The sequence below is a fragment of the Balaenoptera ricei genome, chromosome X, assembly GCF_028023285.1.
Source record: "Balaenoptera ricei isolate mBalRic1 chromosome X, mBalRic1.hap2, whole genome shotgun sequence".
NCBI classification, from domain to species: domain Eukaryota; kingdom Metazoa; phylum Chordata; class Mammalia; order Artiodactyla; family Balaenopteridae; genus Balaenoptera; species Balaenoptera ricei.
The window spans coordinates 37289388-37314689 of NC_082660.1; the positions used below are offsets into that span (position 1 = coordinate 37289388).

Here is a 25302-nt window from a genome sequence, read left to right on the forward strand (position 1 = left end):
AGGAAACTCGGCTAGGAGGTTCTGCAGGCCAGCAGGTTGCTGTCAGACCTGAAGCAAGAGCAGGGCCCTGCCGCAGGCCGGTGAGTTGATGAGGGAGACTGTGTGTTGATCGGGGGATCATCTGTCTTGCGTTCCAGCTGAGCCAGCGCCGCTCTGCAGGGATCGTGCACAGTCCCAGAAATCAGCATGCCCGTGTGCCCTGTGGGTCTAAAGCTTGGTGATTTCTTGCAGCCCACGGAGGGGCCTGCTTGGTGGAGTCGTGCCTGCGGCCTAGGCGGGCATTTGTCAAGCCCGGGAGGAGCTGGGCCGTCTGCTTTCCTCTGGGCAGTGGCCTGCCCCCGGTTTGCAGTCCCTCCCACACACCCCCTCCTGCTTCTGTGAGCTTCCTCAGGGGTAGCCATCCTCTGAAGCAAATGATCCACTTTCCTCTAGAGCACCACTGTCCAATAGAACTTTCTGTGAGAAGGGAAATATTCTATATCTGTGCTGAGATGTGGCTAGTGCAACTGAGGAAATGAATTTTCAACGTTATGTAATTTTTTTGGGATTTCTTTAATGAAAGTACCGTTGATTTACAATGTTTCAGGTGTACAGCAAAGTGATTCACGTCATTTAATTTAAATAGCCACATGTGGCTAGTGGCGACTATATCTGGACAGATGACCAAATCCCAAGAGTGGATGCCCCAGTTTGGGGGGTGTATGGTATTGACTATCGACGTCCCAAAAAGACTTTTTTTTTTTTTTTTGGCCGTGCCACATGGCTTGCGGGATCTTAGTTGCCCCACCAGGGATCGAACCCGTGCCCCCTGCAGTGGAAGTGCGGAGTCCTAACCACTGGACCACCAAGGAAGTCCCCAGAAAAACTTTTCAATCAAGCAAAGCTTAATTTATTAGACCTACTTCAGTAGGGAAGAGGACCCCTGTGACAGAATGCTAGTGATGTCTCCAAGCAGGGACCCTGGGGAAGGGTATTGATAGCATTTAGAGGCTGGACTCTGGGTGATTTTGAAGTTGGGTCTTTCAAGGCAAGAAACTGACTGGGGTTGGGGAGAGTTTCTGACAAAGTAGTTTTGGTTTGGGAAACACAGCAAGGCAGAGGTCTTGTACTAAGTCTTGATGAGCTAGCTGTTGGTCTTGATAACAAGCTATTTTAGTTGGTTCAGTCTTATCTTCCAGGAGCAAGTATTTCTTATAGCAAAGAGCTAAATTATTTTTGTTTGTTCTCAGTACGATTTAAACATGGGGATCGGAAAGCATGCCTGGTCCCAGAATTGTTTAACGTAGGGACAGAGAATAACAAATCACCCCCAAATGTAGTGACTTAAAACAGTAAACGTTTATTATCTGACAGTTGCTGAAGATCAGGAATTTGGGAGCAGCTGAATTGGGTGGTCCTGGCTTGGGGTCTCCCATGAGGTGGTAGCCAGGATGTTGGCTCGGGTCACCAATAACCATCTGAAAGATTTACCAGGGCTGGAGGACCCACTTACAAGGTGGCTCATTTGTGTGGCTGGTGAAATGGGGTTGGCAGTTGGCAGGAGGGCTCAGTTCCTTGGCGTGTGGGCCCCTCCCATGTGGCTGCTGGAGAATCCTCATGGCATGGTAGCTAGCTTCCCCTAGAGCAAGTGATTCAAAAGAGAGCCAGATAGAACCCACAATGTCTTTTATGACCTAACCTCAGAAATCTCACTTCATCATTTCCAAGATATCCTATTGGTTATACAGGGCAGCCTTGTTCAGCATGGAAGGTGACCAGGCAAGGGAGTTAATATTGGGGGTGAGAATCACAGGGAGAGGGAATTATGTGGTTTCAGTTCTCAGTGGTAAGTGGGGCGGGGGGGGCAGTGGTATAAGGTGGGTGCAGAGTTTCCTGGGTTTCAGAGCTGAGACACAGCTGCGGCAGGTCTGTATATGATGGGGAGGGAGGGACCCACTGGCTGACCCAGCCTTCCACCCACCTTCTGGCACATTGTTCCAGTTACCATCTCTATGTAGCAAATCACTCCAAAGTTTAGCGACTTCAAGCCACCATTTTATTATGCTCATTGGACTCTATGGGTCAGGAATTCAGACAGGGCACAATGGGGGATGGCTTGTCCGTGCTCCACAATGTCTGGGGCCTCAGCTGGAAAGACTCAAAGCCCAGTGATGATAGTTGGGGGCTGGAGTCATCTGCAGGTTCAATCATTGACATGTCTGGTGCCTGGGCTCGGTGGGACTCAAAGGCTTGGACGGTGGATGGAGCACCTACAGGTGGCCTCTCTATATAGCTTGGGCTTCCTCACAGCATGGTGGCCTCAGTATGATGGGACTTCTTATGTGGTGGCTCAGGGCTTCAAGTGTGATTGTTCTAGCAAATAAGGTGGAAGCTGCATGGGCTTTTATGACTCAGCCTTGGGAGTCAGCCGGCATCACGTCCACGTACAGTGGAAGTGTTGACTGAAGCGGTCACAAGCCCGCCTGGATTCAAGGGAAGGGGGCAGAGACCCAGTTTCTCAACAGGGAGTGTCAGTGTCACATTGTAGAAGAGGATGTGGGCTGGATGGTATTGTTACAGCCATTCTTGGAAAATACAGTCTGCTGTGCACATCAGTTTCCCAAGGCTTTTGTCTTTGATGGGTGGGAGCAATGGGCACTCGGGGAATGTGGGCCCTGGGCATCCCACACAGGCATCTTTGTTAGATAGTCCTTGTTCCTTCCTGATCATAGGTCACTGATCCAAGTCCAAGCTGAGTGGGACACATGAGGAGGAAGAGATGAGCCTAGGAGACGGGATTCTTCACACAGGCCCATAGGACAGTGTCCCAGACTGTGTGGCCTTGGATAAGTGGCTCATCTCTGAATTGGGAATAATAAGCCCTGCCTCAGGATCATTGTGGGGAGCAGGTTAGGTAAGGTGTGTGGAGTATAGTAGGATGCCTGGCACATAGTGGGTATTCAACAGATGAGAGCTACTATAATGATATGTGCTATTACCCCACCTGAGTTCAATCATCTGTGGCACAGTATTAGTTATGTATTGCGGGGTAACAACTCACCCCAAAACTTAGTAGCTTAAAACAACAAAAGTCATTTTTTCCACTCTCTTGGTTTCTCTGGTGCAGAAATCTGAAGCTTGGCTGGGCGGTTGTGGCCCAGCTCTCTCAAAAGGTTGCAGTCAGAGGCGGCCGAGGCTGCAGTTGTCTGAGGGCTCAGCTGGGGCCACAGCATCCACTTCCAAGGTGGTTCACTCACGTGGCTGGCAAGTTGGTGCTGGCTGCTGGCTGGGGGCCTCTGTTCTCTCCACACGGGCCCTCCACAGGGCTGCTTGAGCGTCCTCATGCCATGGTGGCTGACATCCCCTAGAGCAGGTTTCTCCAGGAGGGCAGAATCTGGGTCTGCCTTGGTCTTCGCTGTATCTCCAGAGCTCCGCCTGGCTCAGAGCATTCTGTGAGTGTTTGAAAGACTGAGAACTGCCTTAGCTATTCTGCCCTAGTCCCTTGACATTGTTCTGCAAGGTCTTTTCATGCCTCTGCCTAGGTCGACAGCGGGCTCAAGGTCTCAAAGAGGATCCCAAGGTTGTGGAAAGGAAGAATTAGGGAGAGACAGCCGCTAAGGCTCAGGGCCCAGCTGCCCTTCCTTACCGGAAACTCTCCTTCCAGAGCTTGACCTTGGGCTTCTGAGCATGTTCTGAGGGAGTCCATATTCATGAAAACCCAAATAACTGTCCTACCAGGCTGAGAGCTGTACAAACCCTGAGAGAAGAAAGTGCATGGGAAGGAGCTCACATCCCACTGAGGGTAACCTAGGGGCCGGGGTTTCCAGCTGGGCCAAAAAGGACGGGTCAAAGTTGCTGTCCTGTTTAAGTAGCAGATGCAAAGGCCCTGAGGTGCGGGAGCAGGTTCTGGGGCCTCTGAGCAGGAGGGCTGGGCTGTGAGGGCAGGGCCCGATGAGGCCGAAAGACGGTGGAAGCAGAGCAGTGGGGTAACGGAGGCAGCCTCGAGGAAGAAGAGGGGGCTGGGTTTGGGAGACTGAAGTGGGGAGCCTGCAAGTTTCCGGGCAAAAGTGAAGAGGATCTGAGCCAAGGCGGCAGCTCTGGGAAAGGGATGTAAGGAAAGGGAAGAGGCAGGTTCCAGAGATATTTAGATGTAAACTTGACCGGATCAGATAGCCAGTTTGGGTTAGAGAGCAGGAGGCAGGGACGGTGGATGAGTGGTTTTCCCTCTGAACATTCTTTCTCTCTGATGTTCAGAGGCAGCAGTGCTGTAAGGAGGCTTCAGGTGTTTGCTCAGTGTCCTGGGACCAGAAAGAGAACCCAGCAAGCCTGGGGCCCAGCAGAGTGTGATGTCATTCACATGCGGGGTCTGGCTGTGGAGGCCCCCACTGCTGCTCGTCTCCCAGGCAACCTGCCCTGCGACCAGCTGGATGTGTAGGCTACCAAGCCCTTGCATATATATCACTGTCTCACTTAATTGTCCAGGTGGGAGTTGTTATTCCCATTCTACAGATGAAGCAACTGAGGCTTCCAGGCTCAGAGAGGTGTGATATCTTTTCTAAGGTCAAAGAGGTGGCAGAGCCAGGCCTGGAACCCAGCCGAGTCTTCTCTCCAACATACTTCCCTGCTTTCTCATCTCACAGGTCCCTTAATGGCCATTTGTATTGGATCAAGTTCATAAGGATTTGCAGAGTTCCTCCAGGGCCTCTGTGAGGTGGGTAGGTGTGGCAGACTTTGGGCGGGGTGGTCTTGACAGGTGTGTTAGAAGTGTGGGCATATGGTGGGGTGGGACGAGGGGGTGAGGGACAGAGAGATCAGAGCCATCAATCAGAAAGCGGTCCGTGAAGGCAGGCTGATGTGGCTGGGGCCACATTCAGGAAACCCATCAGGATGACAATGACCTTGGGCAAAGACCCATCAAGGCAGGTGTCAAGTTCACAGAGATCTTGATAACAGGGCTCTTTGCTATCTCCCTCTTCTCGTGCCAGATGTTCAGGAACTTGACCCCCTTTCCTGGCTTTGTTTTATTTACTGTCCCCCGCTCCCCAACACCTTGCCATGACCCTCTTTGCTGGTTCCCTTTTCCTGGAATGGGTGGCCAGGATAGTACTACCACCCAGAAGGGAGCTCCGAATTCCATCCCCTTGATTCCCTCCCCAGCTCCCTTGCAGCCGGAACACCTAAATGCTTTCTGCGACAAGCTCTCTAAATGATTGGAACTTTCTCCCAGATCAGCACTTTTTCATGCTACATTAGCATTTATTGGTTTGATATTTACATTTGCCAAAGGAGCACCCAGTCCCTGGGTCCCTGGGAGCACACACCGTCAACCGAATAGACTCTAATTGCCGCTCACAACCTCCCTCCCCCTGCCCCCATCTGCCACCTGCCTTGTCCTCCCCCACCCCAGTCCCATTAAAAAAAAACTCAGAAGGATTATCTTTGCAGACCAAAAGGTCTGCTGATAAACAGGGGCCCTACCCAGAGGAGAGACGGGCTCCCCAAACAAAAGGGCTGGCACGGACAATCTGAATTTGTATTGCAGTAGTGTATCTACATGATAGCTTCTCCACTGGATTCTAACCTCCTTGAAGGCAGAGATCTGTTTTCGTTCTTTGAATTTCTCCATATTCCTCTCCAGGGTGAAGAACCAAGCTCTGCCAACCACAGGTTCTCAAGGAACATTTGTCTGCTGTGGAATTAATCAGAAGTCACGCCCTCCCTCCCTCTGACAGCTGCAGGGGGAGAGGGTGGAGGAATTATCCAGGGAATGCGAGGGCAATGGGGGCCACGTGGTAAGAAGGAGAGTTCTCCCTTGTCCCTTTCGAATGCCCCCGCAGATGTGGCCGAGGAGCCCGGCCCTGCGAGGCCATGGTGGAGGAAGGAAGCTGTGTGGTAATGTGGTTAGAGCTCGGCAAACCCGGCTCCAAAAGCCAGCGCTGTTATGTAACTGGTGTGCGCCTCAGTTTCCTCTTTAGTAAAATTGGAATTACTTCCGGGCTGGTTATGGGGATTAAGGGAGATCAGGCGAGTAACGGCCCAGGCACACCATGGGTTTAGGTGATGGTGGTTCCTGGGATTTATGCAGACCTGTGACCCTATGCCTTGTGGGAGTGGAGCCCTAAGTGTAAATCGTTAACTCCTCAAAGGTATATTTGCTGTGCCCTGGGATTTTCAAAGGGCAGGCTCTCCCAACAGCCCCAGAGCCTTGCTACTCAAAAGGCCCGCGGACCGGCAGCAGCCTCACCTGAGAGGCTGTTAGGACGCCCTCAGATGCTCCCCAGACCTGTCGAATCAGAATTTCTATATTAAGATTCCCCCAGGTGAAAAAAAAAAAAAAAAGATTCCCCCAGGTGAGTCATATGCACGTTAAACTTTGAGAAGCACTTTAGAAACTCCCTGTGAAATCTGCAATGTAGAAATGACTATTCCCATTTTGAGAATGAGATCACTTCCGCAGAGTCAGAGAATTGATGCCTTCTTTTGCCCAAGCTCATGAGCTCTCTAAGGCCTTGTGACTCCTGGTGGTGGTGGTGGTGGGGGGGGGGTTCGTCCTGGATCCCTTTCCCTACCCATGGCTGTTCCCTGAAGGACCAGCATACTCCAGGGCAGGGTGGAGATGAGCGAGGCCAGGGGCCAGGGTCTTATCTGCGGCCCCATCGCAGTATGGGGTCTTGAACCTGGGGCTTGAGGTGGGATGACAAAGAGGCCAGAAAAAAATGTCGTGTTAAAGTGGAATTCCTGTGTTAAAGTGGAATTTTACACAGGTGGAAACACTTGCCTCTCGTGCAAATAGAAAATGACCGCATGTCAAAGATTTGATTTAGCTCATTCATTAATGAGGGGACCCTCTAAGATGTTAAAACCCGTTACAGTGAGAATGTGAGGGGCTAGGTATCTATAGGCAGTTTAACAGAAGAAGTTTAGGGTGAGATAGCTAGGTTAGAAATTATTTGCATCTCTACCAGACAAAAATCTGAAAGTTAACCAACCTCTGCAGCTACGGGATTGTAAAATAGCCCAGTCAATAGGAAATCAATCAAAGGTGCCAGCCCCGCACGGTGCAGCAAGAACACCCAGTAATCTCTTTCGCCTATTTCCAATTTTGGATAATTTTTTCTGACACTACCCTCGGTTAGTCCTTGAGAATCCGGAAATTGCTCTTGCCTGAGAATTACCCTCAGAATGGAATGTAGGTCTTGGAAGGAAAGGAGGAATAAAAGATGAGCAAGCACGTCTTCTCAAAGATGGGGAGTGTCCTTTCCCGGCCACCTTCCCCGTCTCCTGCGATGTACCGTGCAACTGCTCTCAGAGGGCGGGAGCTGGCATCGTGCGGGAGAAAACCGACTGTTCACGGAAAGGACACAGCGCATCCTGCTCCTGACTCCCATTCTCTTTAACCTTGGCTGCTGCACAGAGGCAGATGATGTATCTGCAAACATATGCAGCCTTGTCCAAAATATTTTCCCCTCCTGTATAGTTCTTGCCAATATTGTTAATCTGTGGGTTGACTTCAGACCAAAATAAATCTCCCAGCCCTGGCCACCAGCTAGCTAATTTTACTTTGTAACCAGGGAATAGAAAGTACGGGCCCTTGGCCGACCATTCTGTGTTTATTTGGCTTTCTCTCTGCTGCAGTTTAAAAATCACATTTGGAAAAGTGGACCCTCTGTGCATAAGAACAGCCACTGAGAGAAACAACAACAAAGATGAACGGGTTGAAAAAGGCAAGTTCTTCCATTGCCCTCCACGTTTGTCTCTCATCTCAGGATTCTGATCGTCCCCATTGGCCTTTTCCATGATGTCTAGGGTTGTAAAATGGGCCCCAGCGCAGAAGGATACATGGCCATTCGGGGAGGATTTTTTCCTGGAACTCTCCTGGGTTCTCCTGGACCAGTCCTAGAGGAAGCAAGTGGGTCGAAGCTTACCAAGTCAGCCCTGGAAGGGACCTTGGAGGGCATCTAGTCCAGCCCTGCCAGCTGAAAGGCAGGATTACCTAGTGGTTGAGCGCACACATTTGGAGCCAGACAGCCCCAGTTTGAACCAGTTCTCCACCACTTCCTAGCTGTGTGACCTTGGACAAGTTTACTAACCTCTGCCTCGGTTTCCTCGTCTGTCACATGGGGATAGTAATCATCACACCTACCTCAGACAATTGTAGCGGTGACAAAATGAATTAACATATAAAGCATCAGGAATAGCACAAAGCGTACAGTAAGCGTTTGATAAGAGAAGGAAATGAGGCTCAGAGGAGAAGCAGCCTCCCCGAGGTCACTCAGGGATTTGCCAAACTGAGCTGGACTCGGTGAAAAAGAGGAGAGGTTACTGCCTCTTGGAAATTCTGACTAATAACTGTTTCTCTGCCTGTGTTAACGTCATCCTCGCTCAACACTTGGAGAGAGACCTCATGTGGAAGTCAGGGTGCCACGTTCCAGTCCAGACGTGCCGCTAACCGACAGTGGCCCTCCTAGCTAATGAGCTTGGGGCTGGATGGTCTCTGGGGTCCCTATTGGCACTAACATCTTATAATTTGAAGTTAGGGTCTGTACCCTCCATTCAAGTCAAGTCTGTCTTTTCCTGCAACACGCTTTACACTGTTTTTTTTTTTTTTTTCTCCCCATTTCCCTCTGACGTTTTGCCCAACTGTATCCTGTGTGCATCAACACCCGGTTTCCTTTTGGCCCTCCCACTCTGCCCTCCCCACGTTGGCCCCTCTCCCCTTCCCCCCTGCTAGGGCAATCATGGGCTCCCACTGGCCCACACCTGAGCCCTCAGTTGCCAGGTTTAAGTTGATTAGACACTGTCTTGGAGGTGTCTTGAAAGTTACCATGTAGGCACCTTGAAACTAGAGACTGGATTTCTTCCTTGTCATGGCCCACTTTAAGAGTCTAATAGAGTGCCCTTGGCAGAGTGGCTTATCCATTATGGATTGCTGACTGGCTCTAAAACGAGTCGGGATATTGGATGAAATCTTGGATTATCGAGGCTCCCTCTGGAACATTCAGTACAGCTGTCATAGATGTCCTGTGTTCGGGAGAAAACCGGTGTTATCAAACTTCAAAGCTTGATGAAAAGGGTATTTTAGAACAATTAATGTTTCAAACTCGAAAATTGCAGACTGCAGCACAGGAACGTTAGATACTTCCTTTGCTGCCTTTCTTTCTCCCCAACCCTATCCCACATCCCCTTTCCCTAAAGTACAAGCCTGGGTCAGATGTTAGGTTGCCACCTGTTGGTGTAATGAGGCATTGCAGCCCAGCTCTACGAAATACTGTAAATGCCTGTAGGGCAGTGTACAGAGACTGAAATGCTGGGAGATGTGATTGTAGAGTCAGGTGTGGCCCAGAGAAATATCTTCTGGATGAGGTTGATCCTGAGGGAAGGGTGAGGGCTAACAGCAGAGGGGAATCCTGGAGTAAGAGAGACACTACTAAGCCCTCTAAGTGCTGTAGAGGAGGCGCTAACTTCTCTAATACCTAATACTGCTAGTGTGTATATAATAAGACCTCCATACCACTGGGCTGACCATCAGTGTAATCCTGCCTTTCTCAAACCTTTGCCCTTAGTCAAAGTTGTTGGAGCCCAACTTAAAACTACACTGAAGCACAAAGAAAAATGAGGTTTCACTATGTATTTGGGATGGGTTGCATTTTTTTTTTAAATTATTTATTTATTTTATTTTTGGCTGTGTATTTTTGGCTGTGTTGGGTCTTCGTTTCTGTGCGAGGGCTTTCTCTAGTTGTGGCAAGCGGGGGCCATTCTTCATCGCGGTGTGCGGGCCTCTCACTATCACGGCCTCTCTTGTTGCGGAGCACAGGCTCCAGACGCGCAGGCTCAGTAGTTGTGGCTCACGGGCCCAGTTGCTCCGCGGCATGTGGGATGGGATCCTTCCAGACCAGGGCTCGAACCCGTGTCCCCTGCATTAGCAGGCAGATTCTCAACCACTGCGCCATCAGGGAAGCCGGATAGGTTGCATTTTTAAAAGATGGTTGCCACAATATCCCACATGTTTTTCTGCAGTGTGACCTGTCACTCTCCCATCAAGTAGAGAGGTCTGCGTCTCTACCCCTTTGAACCCAGGTGGGTCCTATGCCTGCTTTGACTGAGAGAATGAGGTGGAAGTGATGCTGTGTGGTTTTTTCAGGACAGGATCACAGAAAGACTTGAAGCTTCCTGAGCCTACTAGAATGCTCACTTTTGGGACACTCCCTCTTGGAAGCTAGCCACCATGCTGTGAGAAGCCCAAACTACAATGGACAGGCCACACTTAAGGCATTCCAGTTGAAGCCCCAGTTAAGTTCCCAGCCAGCAGTCAATATTAACTGCCAGCCCCGTGTGTGTGCCATTTTGGATGTCCAGCTGGGTTAAGCCTTCAAGACTCCAGCCCCAGCCAACACCTGACTGCAGCTGCACAAGACACCCAGAGTAAAAACCCCCCAGCTGAGCAAGCCCCCCAGCTGAGCCCAGTCAACTCACAGAACTGTGAGAGATAGTAACGAGTTGTTGTACTAAAGCCACTAGGTTTGGGTGCATGATGTGGCAATAGGTAACAAGGACAAGAGCAACTTTGGTTAGACACATAAACCATAGGGTGACACATAATTAGGTATAGTTTTTAAATCTTGGATTCAGCTTTAGGGCAATGAGTCCCTAACATCATAGAGCAGTACTATTTCAGTTCACATCTGCTGCCTCTGATCAAAACACTATCTTGCACTTCCTGAGAGAGAGAGCACTTCCTGCCAGGTGTCCCCTTGTGTCCTCCTCTGTGTGACTGTGGGGTTCAGTGTCTCTCACACATTGTAGCATGGCCCTTGGTGCCTTATTTGGAGGCCATGAGATAGAAGCCATGCTCTTGCCTCCAGAAGGTTTTGTGGGTGGGATTGTGCCATAGACAGCAAGAATCCACCCACACATTTTCTTTTAATCAACTTTAGTGATGGATATTTACATATGATAAACTAGACCCATTTTAAGTGTACAGATTGATGAGATTTTACAAACGTGACCCATGTGACCACCACCCATGTAACCACCACCATAATCAAAGTCTAGAACATTTTCATCACCCTAGATTTTCCTTGTGCCCCCTTTGCAGTCAATCCCCTCCTCCCACCCCCAGCCCCAGGCAAGCACTGATTTTCTTTACCATTAGAGATCAGTTTTTGTCTTTTCTGGTGTTTCATATAAGTAGAATCATATAGGATGCACTCATGTGACTGCATAATATTTTGTTCAGCATATTTTTGAGGTTCATCCATGTTGCGTGTACCTATAGTTAATTCCTTTTTATTGCTGCGTAGTCTATCATTGTATGGATATATCACAATCTGTCTATGCTTCTGCTGATGGACATTTGGGTCAGTTATACTTGGGGCTATTATGAATAAAAGTGCTATGAATGTTCATCTACAAGGATTTGTGGTCATATGTTTTCCTTTCTTCTGGGTAAATATCTGAATGCTAATACAGGGTTATATGATAAGTGTATATTTCGCTTTATAGGAAACTGACAAATTGTTTTACATGCCCGCCAGCAAAGTATGAGAGTTCTGGTTGCTCCATATTCTTATCAGCACTCAACATTGTCAGTCTTTTTACTTGTAGCATCCCTGGTGAGTGTAATGGTACCTCATTTGCCCACAGGTTTTTGTGTCCTCCATTAGGATGTGACCAGGGACTTGTTTTTTCTCTGCTACATCTCCTAGCACCTGGAAAGGTGCCAACACCTGGAACAGCCCTCAGTACCTGGAACAGCACGCAATAAATATTTTTGGAATGAACTAGTTCATGTCCCCTTGAGTTTTCGTGTTTCCTTAAGATTTATTTCTGTAGGGTATATTGAGCAAGGAGGAGTTACACACTTACAGTTGTGAAAGATATTGCCAAGTTGCTTTACCCCAAAATGCGGAACCAATTTACCCTCCCACCAACATGAGCTATTGTCAATTGTTTCAATTTTTCTGCCAGTGGAACAGGTTAAAAATGGTATTTCATTTTGGTTTTTATTTTGCATTACTCCTTTTTAAAAATTTTATTTATTTAATTTTATTTTTGGCTGCGTCGGGTCTTAGTTGCGGCATGTGGGATCTTTTGTTGCGGTGCACAGGCTTCTCTCTAGTTGTGGTGCACGGGCTCCAGAGCGCATGGGCTCTGTAGTTGTGGCGCGTAGGCCCCAGAGCACATGTGGGCTCTGTAGTTTGTGGCATGCGGGCCTAGTTGCCTCGCGGCATGTGGGATCTTAGTTCCCTGACCAGGGCTCGAACCCGCGTCCCCTGCATTGGAAGGCGGATTCTTAACCACTGGACCACCAGGGAGGTCCCTAATTTTGCATTACTCTTATCATTGGGTGAAATTGAGCATCTTTTCATATGTTTTTGGGTCTTGTATACTTCATCTGTGATTTGTGTTCCTATATTTTGCTTATTTTTTAAAAATTAATTAATTTTTTAAATTTATTTTTGGCTGTGTTGGGTCTTTATTGCTGCGCGCGGGCTTTCTCTATTTGCAGTGAGCGGGGGCTACTCTTCGTTGAGGTGCGTGGGCTTCTCATTGCAGTGGCTTATCTCGTTGTGGAGCACAGGCTCTAGGCACGCGGGCTTCCGTAGTTGTGGCACACGGGCTCGGTAGTTGTGGCTCATGGGCTCTAGAGTGCAGGCTCAGTAGCTGTGGCGCACGGGCTTAGTTGCTCCGTGGCATGTGGGATCTTCCCGGACCAGGGCTCGAACCTGTGTCCCCTGCATTGGCAGGCGGATTCTTAACCACTGCGCCACCAGGGAAGTCCTATTTTGCTTATATTTTATTGGACTATTTTTTTTCTAATTTGTAGAAACTCTTTGCTTATCAGAGATGGTAACATTTTGCCTGTTATGTATGTTGCAAACATTTTGTGGAGTGACAAGCAGAATGGTCCAATGATGATTCCTGGAACCCTTCTGTTGTTGCCTGCTCAGGCTGAGGACTCCCACCTTCCCCCTAGTGGGAGTGGCTGTGACTGAACCCAACTTTGCATTGGGCTGAGGGCTCCCCTTCCTCCAGCACACATACCTCCAAGTCTTGACTGTTCCCTGTATGTAAAGCCTCTCCAATCTTACACAATTGAAAGGTAGCATCCAGAGTGGGGAGGGGCAGGGTCCCTTCGTGGATCATAGCCCACTGTGCATCCTACATCCAGAGTCCCAGCTCCTTTCTGTGGACTGATGAGAGCACAGGGTCCATGTACCTCATCCTGCTGAGCATTTACTTGAAAAACTTCCCAATAAAATCTGCTCTTCATACCCCTTCCATGTGGCACTGTGGTGTGTGCTTTCACCTTCTCCTCCACATATTTTCTCCCAGTTTGTCATTTATCTTAGACATTGTTCATGATGTCTTTTTTCATACACAAGGTTTTACTTCTACATTGTCAAATCTGTCCGTCTTTTCCATGACTTCTAGACTTCATGGCTTGCCTAGGAAGTTTTTTCTTTACCCCAATCATGTAAAAAATTAGTTTGTGTTTTCTTCTGGTACTTTCATAGGTTGTTAAAGTTTTGGTCCTGTCTACCTGGAATACACTTTTGGATGTGGGGATGCCCACCTCCCAGGGGTCAACAGCAGAGTTTCTATCCGCAGAGCTGCTCTCAGAGTATAATGTTACTGTGCTGTATTAGTTATCTATTGCTGCACATCGAATTACACCAAAACTTAGTGGCTTAAAACAACAACAAACCTTTATTACCTCACTGTTTCTCTGGGTCAAGAATTTAGGAGAAGCTTAGCTCCCTGGTTCTGGCTCATGGTTTCTCATGAGGTTGTAGTTAAGATGTTGGCTGGGGCTGCAGTCATCCGAAGGCTTAGACTGGGGCTGAAGGATCCACTTCCAAGATGGCTCACTTATATGGATATTGGCAATAGGCCTCAGTTCCTCACTGGCTGTTGGCAGAAGGCCTCAGTTCCTCACCATATGGACGTCTCCTTAGGGCTCTCCATAGAGTGTCCTTATAACATGGCAGCTGGCTTACCCCAGATAGGTTGATCCAAGAGAGAGTAGGGCACAAGCCACAACGTCTTTGATAATCTAGCCTCGGAAGTCACACTCTGTCATTCCCACAATATCCTGTTGATCAGGGGAGGAATATACAAGGGCCTGAATAACGGGAGGTGGGGCTCAGTGGAGGCCATCTTGGAGGTGAGCTACCACACGCATTATCTGGCCAACATTTTTGGCTCTGTGGTTCCTGGCCCTGTGAATGAGGGTCCTGTTGGTCCAAAGTACACTCAAGAAAGTGAAGAGCTATCAAAGTCAGACAACTACTCTAAATGTCTGAAAAGGAAATTGGAAATTCTGGCTATGAACATAGGGGTCCCAAAGACTTGTTTAATTTTGCTGTTTTAGAATCCAGGAGAAAGACAAACTTTTCAGAGTGAATCAAATTGAGTGACGATGGGGCTGAGACTCGATTCTAGGGTTTCTGACATGCACTCCGTGACCTTGTCTGCTTTTCTGCAAGCACTTGCTGGCCCTTGCTAGTTATATCGGTCAAAGTCCAATCAAGGATACAGGAACTACTCTAGGTGTTTGGAGCAGATGGAACTTAATGCATAAAATTGTTTACACATGTGATGGAAAACGCCGAGATAGGCAAGTGCAGGAAGCGTCTGTTGCCCCTGAAGCTGGAGGGAGGTGGGGAAGAGCTGGATCGGTGGAGTCCGGAAGTGGGCTCAGCAGGCAGGAGCCGGAGCTGCGACGGTTCTGTCCCCTGGGATCTGCGGCCACAGAGGTGCTCCAGCTACTGAGGCAGAGAGCAAGGAGGAGGAATTCCCTGGCTTCTCCCTTCCTCCTGTCCTCCAGTCTCCTTCCAGGGCTTTCCATGGATGCCAGTAAACATTCAGGCAAAGCTGAGCAGAGGAAGCAGGGCGGGAGTGGGGAATGGGGAATCTGAGGGCACGAGGCTTAGGGCTGGCACATTGGTGTCAGGCTCGTGGCAGATTTTATTTCCCAAAAATGGCCACAACAATATTTCTGGTCCTACTTGTTTTTCTAGAACCATGACACCCTCCCATCAACAGGTGGAGTCTGAGTCCCCCTCCTCCATCCTGGGTGGGACTTTGTAATTACCTGCATGAACAGAATGAGTCAGACATCATGCTAATTTTCTTCTGAGGCTGGGTCATAAAAGGCGATACAGCTTCCACCTGGGATGCTCTCCCTTAGAACCCAGCTGCCGAGCTGTGAGCAGATCCAAACCAGCTCATGCGAGAGGCTACGTGGTGAGGCTCATGGGGAGAGGAACCGAGGCCCCCACCCGATGACCAACGTTATCCCCCAGCCCCCAGCCTCTGAGTCTTCCCGAGGAGGGCCCAGACAACACAGAGAGAGACAAGCTGTTCCCGCTGTCTGAATTCCTGACCTGCAGAATCTGTAAGCATAATTATTTTTATTTTTTTTAGGTTACTAAGTCTTGGGAAAATTCGTTCCACCGTTTATGATAACTGGGACAGCTGGGTTGAGGGGCAGGAGGCGTTCGGGTGCATATTTGGGGCTCAGGGCAGTACCAGCCTCCTCTCAGATCTTCTGTTTTGGGGCAGAATCCCAACCAATAACTGGCATTGGTTTGAGAGTACACGGCAGCTGGTCTCACTCTCCTGCAAATTCTTAAAACTTTGTTTTTGGAACCATTCCCTTGAAGAATTCATAAATTCATTTTACACATATTTATTGAGTGCCTAAGCCGTTAGGCACCGTTCCTAACTTCAGCCAGAAAACAAATTACCTTATAAGTAAATACATAATTACAAATTGAGATAAATGCTCTGGAGGGAAAATGCCGGATGCGGAAGCTAAGAGAGTATAATCGAGGGTCTAGATTTTGTTTGGGGTGTTGACGAAGTCTCTCTCAGGAAGTGAGATTTCTCTCCCCCTCTCTCTCTCCCACCCCCCGCCTTCTCCCCTTTGCTTTCCAAAACTTACTTCTTCCAAGCTGTGGAAGGTTTTATCATACACTTTTGAAAGTTAGCAAAACGAGATTTCCTACTGAAAAAGATAGCCGGACCCACGTATACTAAAAAGCATTTACTCATAAGAAACCAGAAAGCATTGGGGTTTTTATCTGGGTGACCCATGAAAACTAGGGACTCCGCCATCCCTCACCCCAGAGAGTGCCTGGACGGTGCCTACGCATCAAATTTGTCATTGGGTTTTAGGAGCGTGGCTGACCGGTATGTGTGGCCGGTCTCAGCTTTAATGATTTCTCCGGAAGCTCAAGCGTAGCAGTGAGACGGCCCCGGGGAAAGAGAAGAGGGGAGGTTGCGGGAGGCTGGGGAATTGCGCCTGGAAAGCCCGGGGAGCAGGGACTGGGTTGCAGGCTGGGGGTGAGAATGAGGAGCAGGTCAGGTCCCCATCACAGCCACCGTGCTGTGCTCTGTGTCTGTCACTGCCTAGAAAGATGGGCCGAAATTGCTATTTCCAGCAGGCTCCACGGGGAAAGGGGCAGCTCTGAGACCATCGCCAAGGCTCTTGATTTCCCTATGACTGGAGAATGGGGGTTCCTCTGGAGATGGGGTTGGGGTCTTTCCATCAGCTGCCTTTTCACAGGGCTGTCCTGGCTGTGATGGCGTCTGTCTGGTCCATCAGCATTAAGCTCACACACAGCCTCTTCTACCTGTAGTTCTCCGTGGGCTTGAGAGTAGGCATTGGTGGGTTACTCCATCTTCTCCACCGCTAGCGGTACCTGCGCCTCGGCTGCCGCCTGCATTCGCTGGTTCATCAGCCCCAGAAGATGCTCAGTCAGTGTCCCTTGCAGGGACCAGGGCGGTCATTAAACAACACGCAGCCGGACCTCAGAGCCGCAGCCCTGCCTCACGATACTGTGAGGAACACCCAGGGCTCCCACAGCGGACGGGAGGTACCTCTCGGGGCTGCAGCCCGGGCCCTGCTGCTGACTCACTCCATCCAGGTCTGCTCCCTGTTCTTTTTTTTTTTTTTTTTTTAAAGAAATTCACGTTCTTTTTTATTTATTTATTTATTTATTTATTTATGACTGTGTTGAGTCTTCGTTTCTGTGCGAGGGCTTCCTCTAGTTGCGGCAAGTGGGGACCACTCCTCATCGCGGTGCGCGGGCCTCTCACTGTTGCGGCTCTCTTGTTGCGGAGCACAGGCTCCAGACGCGCAGGCTCAGTAATTGTGGCTCACGGGCCCAGTTGCTCCGCGGCATGTGGGATCTTCCCAGACCAGGGCTCGAACCCGTGTCCCCTGCATTGGCAGGCAGACTCTCAACCACTGCGCCACCAGGGAAGCCCTGCTCCCTGTTCTGATTATTCTCTCCCCCAAGATACAGAGGCCAGACTTACAAATGGCTGATCACTGTGGACACGCCCACCCCTAACTTGGTTGGGGGCCAGGACAGGAGGACACACAGAAGCCCCCATTCTGTACCTCTAAATATTTCAAAACTCAAATCAACCTTCCCGAAGTATGTTGACAAATGTAACTTCACAGTGATGTGAAAAGCCAGGTGTGAATTTCGAATTCTTGGATTCCGCAGCGTTCTGCACTGGAGCACAGCTGGCTCCTGGGCCCGCTCTACCCGTTTCCGTTCCACACTGGGAGGGGCCTGGTGCACCTAAATGCTCACCCTCCGACCCACCTGGTCCAGCGCTGTCCACTTTCTGCCCTCCCCCAAATCCCCCTGCAAACAGTCACCCCTGGCACCTAAGGGTGTGAACAGATGGCAGTGTGTGCCCTTGGGAGGACAGACAAGGGGAGGAGGCCTGGGCAGTCCCTGGTAGTGAACTTAGGGCTGTCTGGAGGGGAATTCTGGGGTCCCAGGATCCCAGAGCATGTCCAGAGGGGAGAAGAGACTCCAAGTGGGTGTCCCTTTGGTCCTGTGGATGCCTTGCCTCATGGGCAGGGGTGTGGCCAGAGCAGGGCCCTCTAGAGCATGGGACCCAGGCCAGGGGCCTTGATTGCCCGGTTCTAAGGGTACTTCTTATCCTAGAGAGCAGACTAAGTCGTGCTCGGTAGAATTGCTCTGTGTCCTTTGAGCTGTCACTCATTTCTTTTTGCGTCTTCCTGTGCAGCTACTAGGAAACTTCATTTGGGCTCTTCACCTGCCTGGCACCCATCCTTCCAAGGGTGACATTTGAAATATTTCACCGCCGTATAGGACAGGCAATGACCAATCAGAGCAGATGCCTGCCCAGTGCTGAACCGGGGTTCTTGAGGTCCTCTGCTGGGCTAGGCATTGACCCTCCAGTTGCTAGGTCATAGGGAGATAGAGGAGGGGTCAGGGCCACAAGGAGGGACATTGGGAGCGAGGCTTGGGGAAGGGGCCACTTATCATCAGTATGGAGATATTTCACTATTTTAACAACAGTGCTGCCGTACTCGTGAATATCAACTCTGCCTTCTCCTCGTCTTCCTTGGATTTTATTAGGGGCAGCATTGTGTGCCTCTAAAAGACTACATCCACAGCTTTGCTTGAAGCTTAGAGGTGGCTCATAATAATAAGGGCAAGTCTTCAAAGGGGCTCTTTTAACTGGGAAGAATCCCCTTTGCCGCTTGCTCTTCTCCTTCTCCCTAAACCTCTCCTTCCTGTGATGATGATGGCTGGAGCTCCAGCAGCTATCTTGTGACCTTGAGGATGGGAGCCCCATGCTAAGGAAAGTAAAGCAGAAATATAGAAGGAGCTTGGGACCCTGATGACTGTAGAACTGCCATACCAGCCCTAGACTGCCTACTGCTGGACTCTTTTTTACGAGAGAGGATAAACTTCAAGTTTGTGTAAGCCTCTGTAGTTAGGTCTCTGTTGTTAGTATTTAAATTTGATTGCTAACTCATTTCAGTTCCAGTCCTCAAGGCCTGTGTCTCCAGGGTCAGGGATGTAGCCGGAAAGGGAATCTTCATTTGGCACGTGTCTTCCATGGGCTAGATGTGTTTTGTCAGCTAATCCTTAAAACCATTCTGGCGACTAGTGTTACTTTCCTCACTTTAACAGTTGAGAAAACTGGTCTGAGAGGTTATGTGGCTTGACTAGTGGCAGAACTGGGGCCAAGGCCTGTGTCTTGCAGGCTCCAGAGCCCACAGCTGCTCCACCACACTTCTCATCCGTGCAGACAGGACTGGAGTCCCCTTCCTGTTCGTCTCTGGGACAGTGCCTGGGAGGTCCTCCGAGGCTGGGCAATGTTGGGATGGCCTTTGCAGATCCCACAACACGTCGCTGGCACCCAGACAGGCATCCTTCTGTCCAGGAAAGTGTGTGTGTGTGTGTGAAAGGAACCTTTAAAAACCTCCTGTCTTTCCCTGTTATTATCCTTGAGAGAAGAGCCCAGAAAGTCTCAATAGGGCTATGGGATAGAGGGTCGGGAGCAGCTGTGAGGCAGGTAGCAGGCAGCCTTCTGCCTTCCATGCTCGGTGAAGGAACATCCCTGGGCAGAGGGAGAGTAGGGAGGGAGGCATCTCTGAGATGGGTGTTCGGGCTCCTCAGGCTTGGAGGTCGCTGGGCCCCGTGCTCAGCACACTTGTTCCCTTGAAGCCCGAAAGCCCAGCTTCTCCGTGCCCTCTGAGGGCAGCCGCAGCAGGGGGACCATTCTCTCAGGCAGCTTTATTGTCCCAAAGGTCATTAGTGGATGCTGGTGGAGGTCCAGCAGCTGGAGGCTGATCCTCTTCCCTTCTTGGACCTCTCTGCCCGGCACTTCCATTCCTAGTACATTTTGAAGGGATAGAAAACTGTCCAGAAGCCTGAAGCCCTCGCCTTCCTGCAGCTCGGCCCGAGTTCTACATGACCTGTTTGTCTCTTCAGGGCCCAAGGCCTCTCTCCCTCCTCCTCCCCACCATCTGCCCAGGGACTTGCGGAGGTGAAGCAGCCTCTGACAGCTCCCAGAGAGAGCCTGCCCTTGGCAAACTGGCTTCCCGAGCCCTGGAGAAAGAGCGAGCAGACGCTGGCCTCCTCCGGGACGCCTCTAACAGCGCCTCTCTGTCCCTGACTCCCCTCGGAAAACGTGACCCACCGGGCCCTCCCGACAAGCCCCCCGCCCCCGCCCTCCCATCCGCCTCCCCCTTCACAGGCTCCCAGGCGGAGGAGATGGAAAACAGAGCCTCCTGAATGTTTAACTTCAGCGGAGATGATAATAACTTTCCCATGGATGCAACTGTATCCTTTCCCTGTGTTCCTGCGGGGATCCCGAAACTCCATACGGTTCTCATTTGCAGCTCGTTCCTGAGGAGGCCTCATTTCCTCGCCACACACCCCTGATGTGGTCAGGGTCTCCCTCCCACAGCCCAGCGGGGGTGTGGGTGCGGGCGTCCCTGAGCTTCTCCCTCATGGCTGCTCCCCCCGCCCCGTCCCAGGCCCGCTTTGCCTACCTGGCATTCCCAGACCCCTCTCTTGGCCTCTGCCCTTCATCTAACCCCCGGCCCCCAAGGCCTCAGGCCTTTAAGTCCCTGCTCCGCACGCCCAGGGGTTGTGGTCAGGGCTGGGCTGTTCCCCAGGCAAATGTGCCCTTTCTTCGAGAAGCTTCTCCCACTCAGCCTGGTAGGCATGTTGGATGACTCCAAGGGTCACCATCAGTGTGTATCCTATGTGAATGGCACCTCCCGGAGTTAAAGCCAAACGGCTCTGCTGGCAGGCCCTAAAAGGAGACTAGATTCAAAGCCCTTTCCAGTCAGGAAAAGACCCCAGCCCCCTCTTTCCTGGCAGCTCTGCCCCCCCAAACTCTTTTCACACACCTCTCATAAGTTTGATCTCGCAGGAAGCCTAGAGGAGTTGAGAAGAGGAAAGAAAACAACAATAGACGTTTGGTGGTGGTGGTGTGTTTTTTGTTTGTTTGTTTGTTTTTTTTAACGTGTTCACGTTCCTGGCATCTCCCAAGCTTCATTTGACAAAATGGGTGAGGAACAGGACCCAGGGAGGTTGAAAATGATAAACCTGGATGTTAGAGTCAGATCAGGGCTCCTGAGGTCCTGATTCTGCCCGCGTGCTACCGTGTCAGGGTCAGGAGGCAGGAGAGGAGAAAACAGGGTGACGAGGCGGTGGGCTCAGTAGTGAGGCATGTGGATGGTGGAGCCAGATGGCCTGGGTTGAAGTCTCCTGTTGCACAATTTGCAAATCGGGTAACCTTTTGTGAGTTACTTAACATCTCTGTGCCTCAGTTTCCTCATCTGTAAAATGGGAATTACAGTAGCATGGCCATGGGTTAGTAAAGGGCAAGTTTGAAGAAAAGTGCCAAGCGCGAAGTAAGTGCTGTGATCACTGTTGTTATTAGATGTCGGGGAGTCCAATGAAAGGCCACTTCGAACTTGGCTTCTCCCGCCCTCCGGCCCTCCTCCCCACGTCGCACACTTGGAGGTCTTTGAGGACAAGTAAATCCCATGGACGTTGCTGCTCTCGCCTCTGTATCCGGCTGCCACAGAGGTCACGGCCCAGTGGCTTCTACCCCCTTTGCCCCCTTGGCAGCTCTCTGGGCCCTAGTAAACCAGGTCCATCTGGGGCTCAGGGATCCCAGGACTGCCTTCTTGGTTGCCCAAGAAGTACCCACAGAACCCCAAGTACCTCCAGAGAAGCAAGAGCTCAGAGAGGTCCTCAGGAGCCCGGCTTGCCCTCAAAGGCTGGTCCTTCTGGGCAGTTCTTCTGTCTCAGGCTGGACCCAGGATAAATAGATGTGATTAGGAGATCAAAGCACTTTCCACAGGTCCGGCCTGAGGGGGTCCTTTGACCTGCTGCCGTGCCTTCAAGACCCGCGCCGTCATCCCCGCCACCCCTGGAGTCCTCTCAACTCGGAAACCTCTCTCTGCTTTCGTTCCTGTTCTTATCAAAATGCTGCCGCGGCCCTCTGTGCCAAGCTGGTGGGTCTTGCCTGTTGAGGAGCTGGGGTTCCCCCCCTACCACCACACAGTTGTTTACTAAATCACCAGTTTGAGGCTGAAGCCAGCACACTGTAGCAGGTCTGCCAAACCCAAACGGTTTCATTTTGAGCCTCAGTTGCAAAACCTGAAATTTTGATATGCTTGTAAGTGGTGGACGGGTGAATCACGCCTGCCTCTTGCGCTATCTAATTACATGCAGGGCCTGCCTGGTCTCCCAGAACTTGGCCCAGTGAAGGAAGGAGTCATTATCAGTATCCTGTCTTTTTCCTTTGAACAGGGTAGACATTCCTGTAAGTGCTCACTGTGGAGAACCTGTGGAATTTTCCTTAGGGCTTGAGAGATGGCTTCGAGGGATTGTGTTGTAACAGCTCAGAATGGACCCCCTGTCACCCACGGGCTCCTCCTTGGGGTGTTTAGGCCGCTAGGCCCCAGAACTCGAAGGGAGGTGTGTGCTGAGGTGGCGAAGCCTCTCCGAGCCTTTGGGGCGCATTTCAGGACAGGCCACGGCGGCCAGGTTTCCCTGCCACCGACACAGGCCATGGGGGCCTCCGCTGGCCTGCTCCTGGGCTCTCGTCCCGTCCCTGAGTCTCAGCCCTGCTCAGAGAGTTGAGGATGTGCAGGGCAACTGGGTGCCTGTGAGGGGAGAACTTCCTCATCAAATGAAAGCTGTCGTAGGAGACATGGAGGAGCATTTCTGGGAGAATCTCCAGGAAAGAGGGAGACCCCTGCCCTGAGCTTCCCTGGGAGGCAGACAGGTTGGGGGCTCTGGCTGCTTTTATGCTTTTACCTCCAGGAGGGCCGGCCTACTTTTTCTAATCCAAGAGGGATTGATAACCTAGGTTCATTTATTCAACAAATACTTCGTGAGTGACTGCCATGTGCTAGGAGCTGGCCTAGGTGCTGGGGACGTATTGGTGAACAAAATGGACAAAAGATTCCACCTCTCAGGACTTCCCTGGCGGTCCAATGGTTAAGACTCCGCGCTTCCACTGCAGGGGGCCTGGGTTCGATCCCTGGTCGGGGAACTTAAGATCCCACGTGCCGTGAGGCGTGGCCCAAAAAAAAAAAATCCACCTCTCATGAAGTATACATTCTAGGAATGGGGCAAGACAAACAATGAACATAACACATGAGCAAATTATCGCATCTCTTAAAAAAGAGAGAAGTTCTATGGAAAATGTAAAAGGAGAGGAGAAAATCAGGGTTGGGAGTATGAGATGGGGATGGTGGCTGAATTGAATAGGGTGGTCAGGGAGGTCTCATCAAGAAGGTGACATTGGAGCAAAGGCTCAAAGGAGGTGAAAGAGTAGGCCGGGCAGTTATCTGGATAAAGAGTGTTCTAGCCAGAGGGAACATCCAGTGCAAAGGTCCTGAGGCAGGATTGCCTGGGATGTTACAGGAGCACCAAGGAGGCTAGGGTGGCTGGGGTAGAGGGAGGGGGAGAATAGGAGATATGAGCAGAGATGTGAGAGGTGGGGCAGATTCTTGTACCCTCTGGTACCCAGTGGTCTTGGAGACCAGTGTCGGAACCTTAGCTTTTACTTTGAGTAAAATAGGAAGTCACTGCAAGGCTTTGAGTAAAGGAGTGATATGATCCGACTTAGGTTTTATTTCATTATTTTTTAATTTAATTTTTTTATTGGAGTATAGTTTATTTACAATGTTGTGTTAGTTTCAGGGGTACAGCAAAGTGATTCAGTTATACATATATCCATTCTTTTTCAGATTCTTTTCCCTTATAGCTTATTACATAATATTGAGTAGAGTTCCCTGTGCTATATAGTAGGTCCCTGTTGCTTATCTATTTTATATATAATAGTGTGTATATGTTAATCCCAAACTCCTAATTTATCCCTCCCCCCCACCTTTCCCCTTTGGTAACCGTTAAGTTTGTTCTCAAAGTCTGTGAGTCTATTTATGTTTTATAAGTAAGTTCATTTGTATAATTTTTTTAGACTCCACATATAAGTGATATTGTATGATATTTGTCTTTCTCTGTCTGACTTACGTCACTCAGTATGACAATCTCTAAGTCCATCCATGTTGCTGCAAATGGCATTATTTCATTCTTCTTTATGGCTGAGTAATATTCCACTGTATATATGTACCACATCTTCTTTATCCATTCGTCTGTCGATGGACATTTAGGTTGTTTCCATGTCTTGGCTATTGTAAATAGTGCTGTAATGAACATTGGGGTGCATATATCTTTTCAAATCATGGTTTTCTCCGGATATATGCCCAGGAGTGGGATTGCTGGATCATATGGTAGTTCTATTTTTAGTTTTTTAAGGAACCTCCATATTGTTCTCCATAGTGGTTATACCAATTTACATTCCCACCAATGGTGTAGGAGGGTTCCCTTTTCCCCACACCCTCTCCAGCATTTATTGTTTGTAGATTTTTTGATGTTGGCCATTCTGACTAGTGTGAGGTGATACCTCATTGTAGTTTTGATTTACATTTCTCTAATAATTAGTGATGTTGAGCATCTTTTCATGTGCTTTGTGGCCATCTCTGTCTTCTTTGGAGAAATGTTTATTTAGACCTTGTGCCCTTTTTTTAATTTCTTTTTTTAAAAATTTATTTTATTTATTTTTGGCTGCGTTGGATTTTCGTTGCTACGTGCGGGCTTTCTCTAGGTGCAGCGAGCGGGGGCAACTCTTCATTGTGGTGCGTGGGCTTCTCATTGCGGTGGCTTCCCTTGTTGTGGAGCATGGGCTCTAGGTGCACGGGCTTCAGCAGTTGTGGCACGTGGGCTCAGTAGTTGTGGCTTTTAGGCTCTAGAGCGCAGAGTCAGTAGTTGTGGCGCACGGGCTTAGTTGCTCCTCAGCATGTGGGATCTTCCCAGACCAGGGGTCGAACCTGTGTCCCCTGCATTGGCAGGCAGATTCCTAACCACTGTGCCACCAGGGAGGTCCTTCTGCCCATTTTTTGATTGGGTTTTTTTTTTTTTTTTTTAAATATAGAGCTACATGAGCTGTTTGTATATTTTAGAGATTAATCCCTTGTTGGTTGCTTTGTTTGCAAATATTTTCTCTCATTCCGTGGGTTGTATTTTCATTCTGATTATGGTTTCCTTTGCTGTGCAAAAGCTTTTAAGTTTAATTAGGTCCCATTTGTTTATTTTTGTTTTTATTTTTATTACTCTAGGAGGTGGATCCAAAAAGACATTGCTGCGATTTATGTCAAAGACTGTTTTGCCTATGTTTTCCTCTAAGAGTTTTATAGTATCTGGCCTTACATTTAGATCTTTAATCCATTTTGAGTTTATTTCTGTGTATGTGTTAGAGAATGTTCTAATTTCATTCTTTTACATGTAGCTGTCCAGTTTTCCCAGCACCACTTATTGAAGAGACTGTCTTTTCTCCACTGTATAGTCTTGCCTCCTTTGTCATAGATTAATTGACCATAAGTGCATGGGTTTATTTCTGGGCTTTCAATCCTGTTCCATTGATCTATATTTCTGGTTTTGTGCCTGT

General features: G+C 49.6%; 1 long non-coding RNA gene across 1 annotated transcript; it reads left to right on the forward strand.

Moving 5' to 3' along the window:
* On the forward strand, positions 1-5749 carry LOC132356806 (uncharacterized). The gene is made up of 3 exons (XR_009500079.1): positions 1-80; positions 4620-4690; positions 5618-5749. It is a non-coding gene; the product is annotated as an uncharacterized LOC132356806 (long non-coding RNA).
* Positions 5750-25302: the final 19553 nt, after the last annotated feature.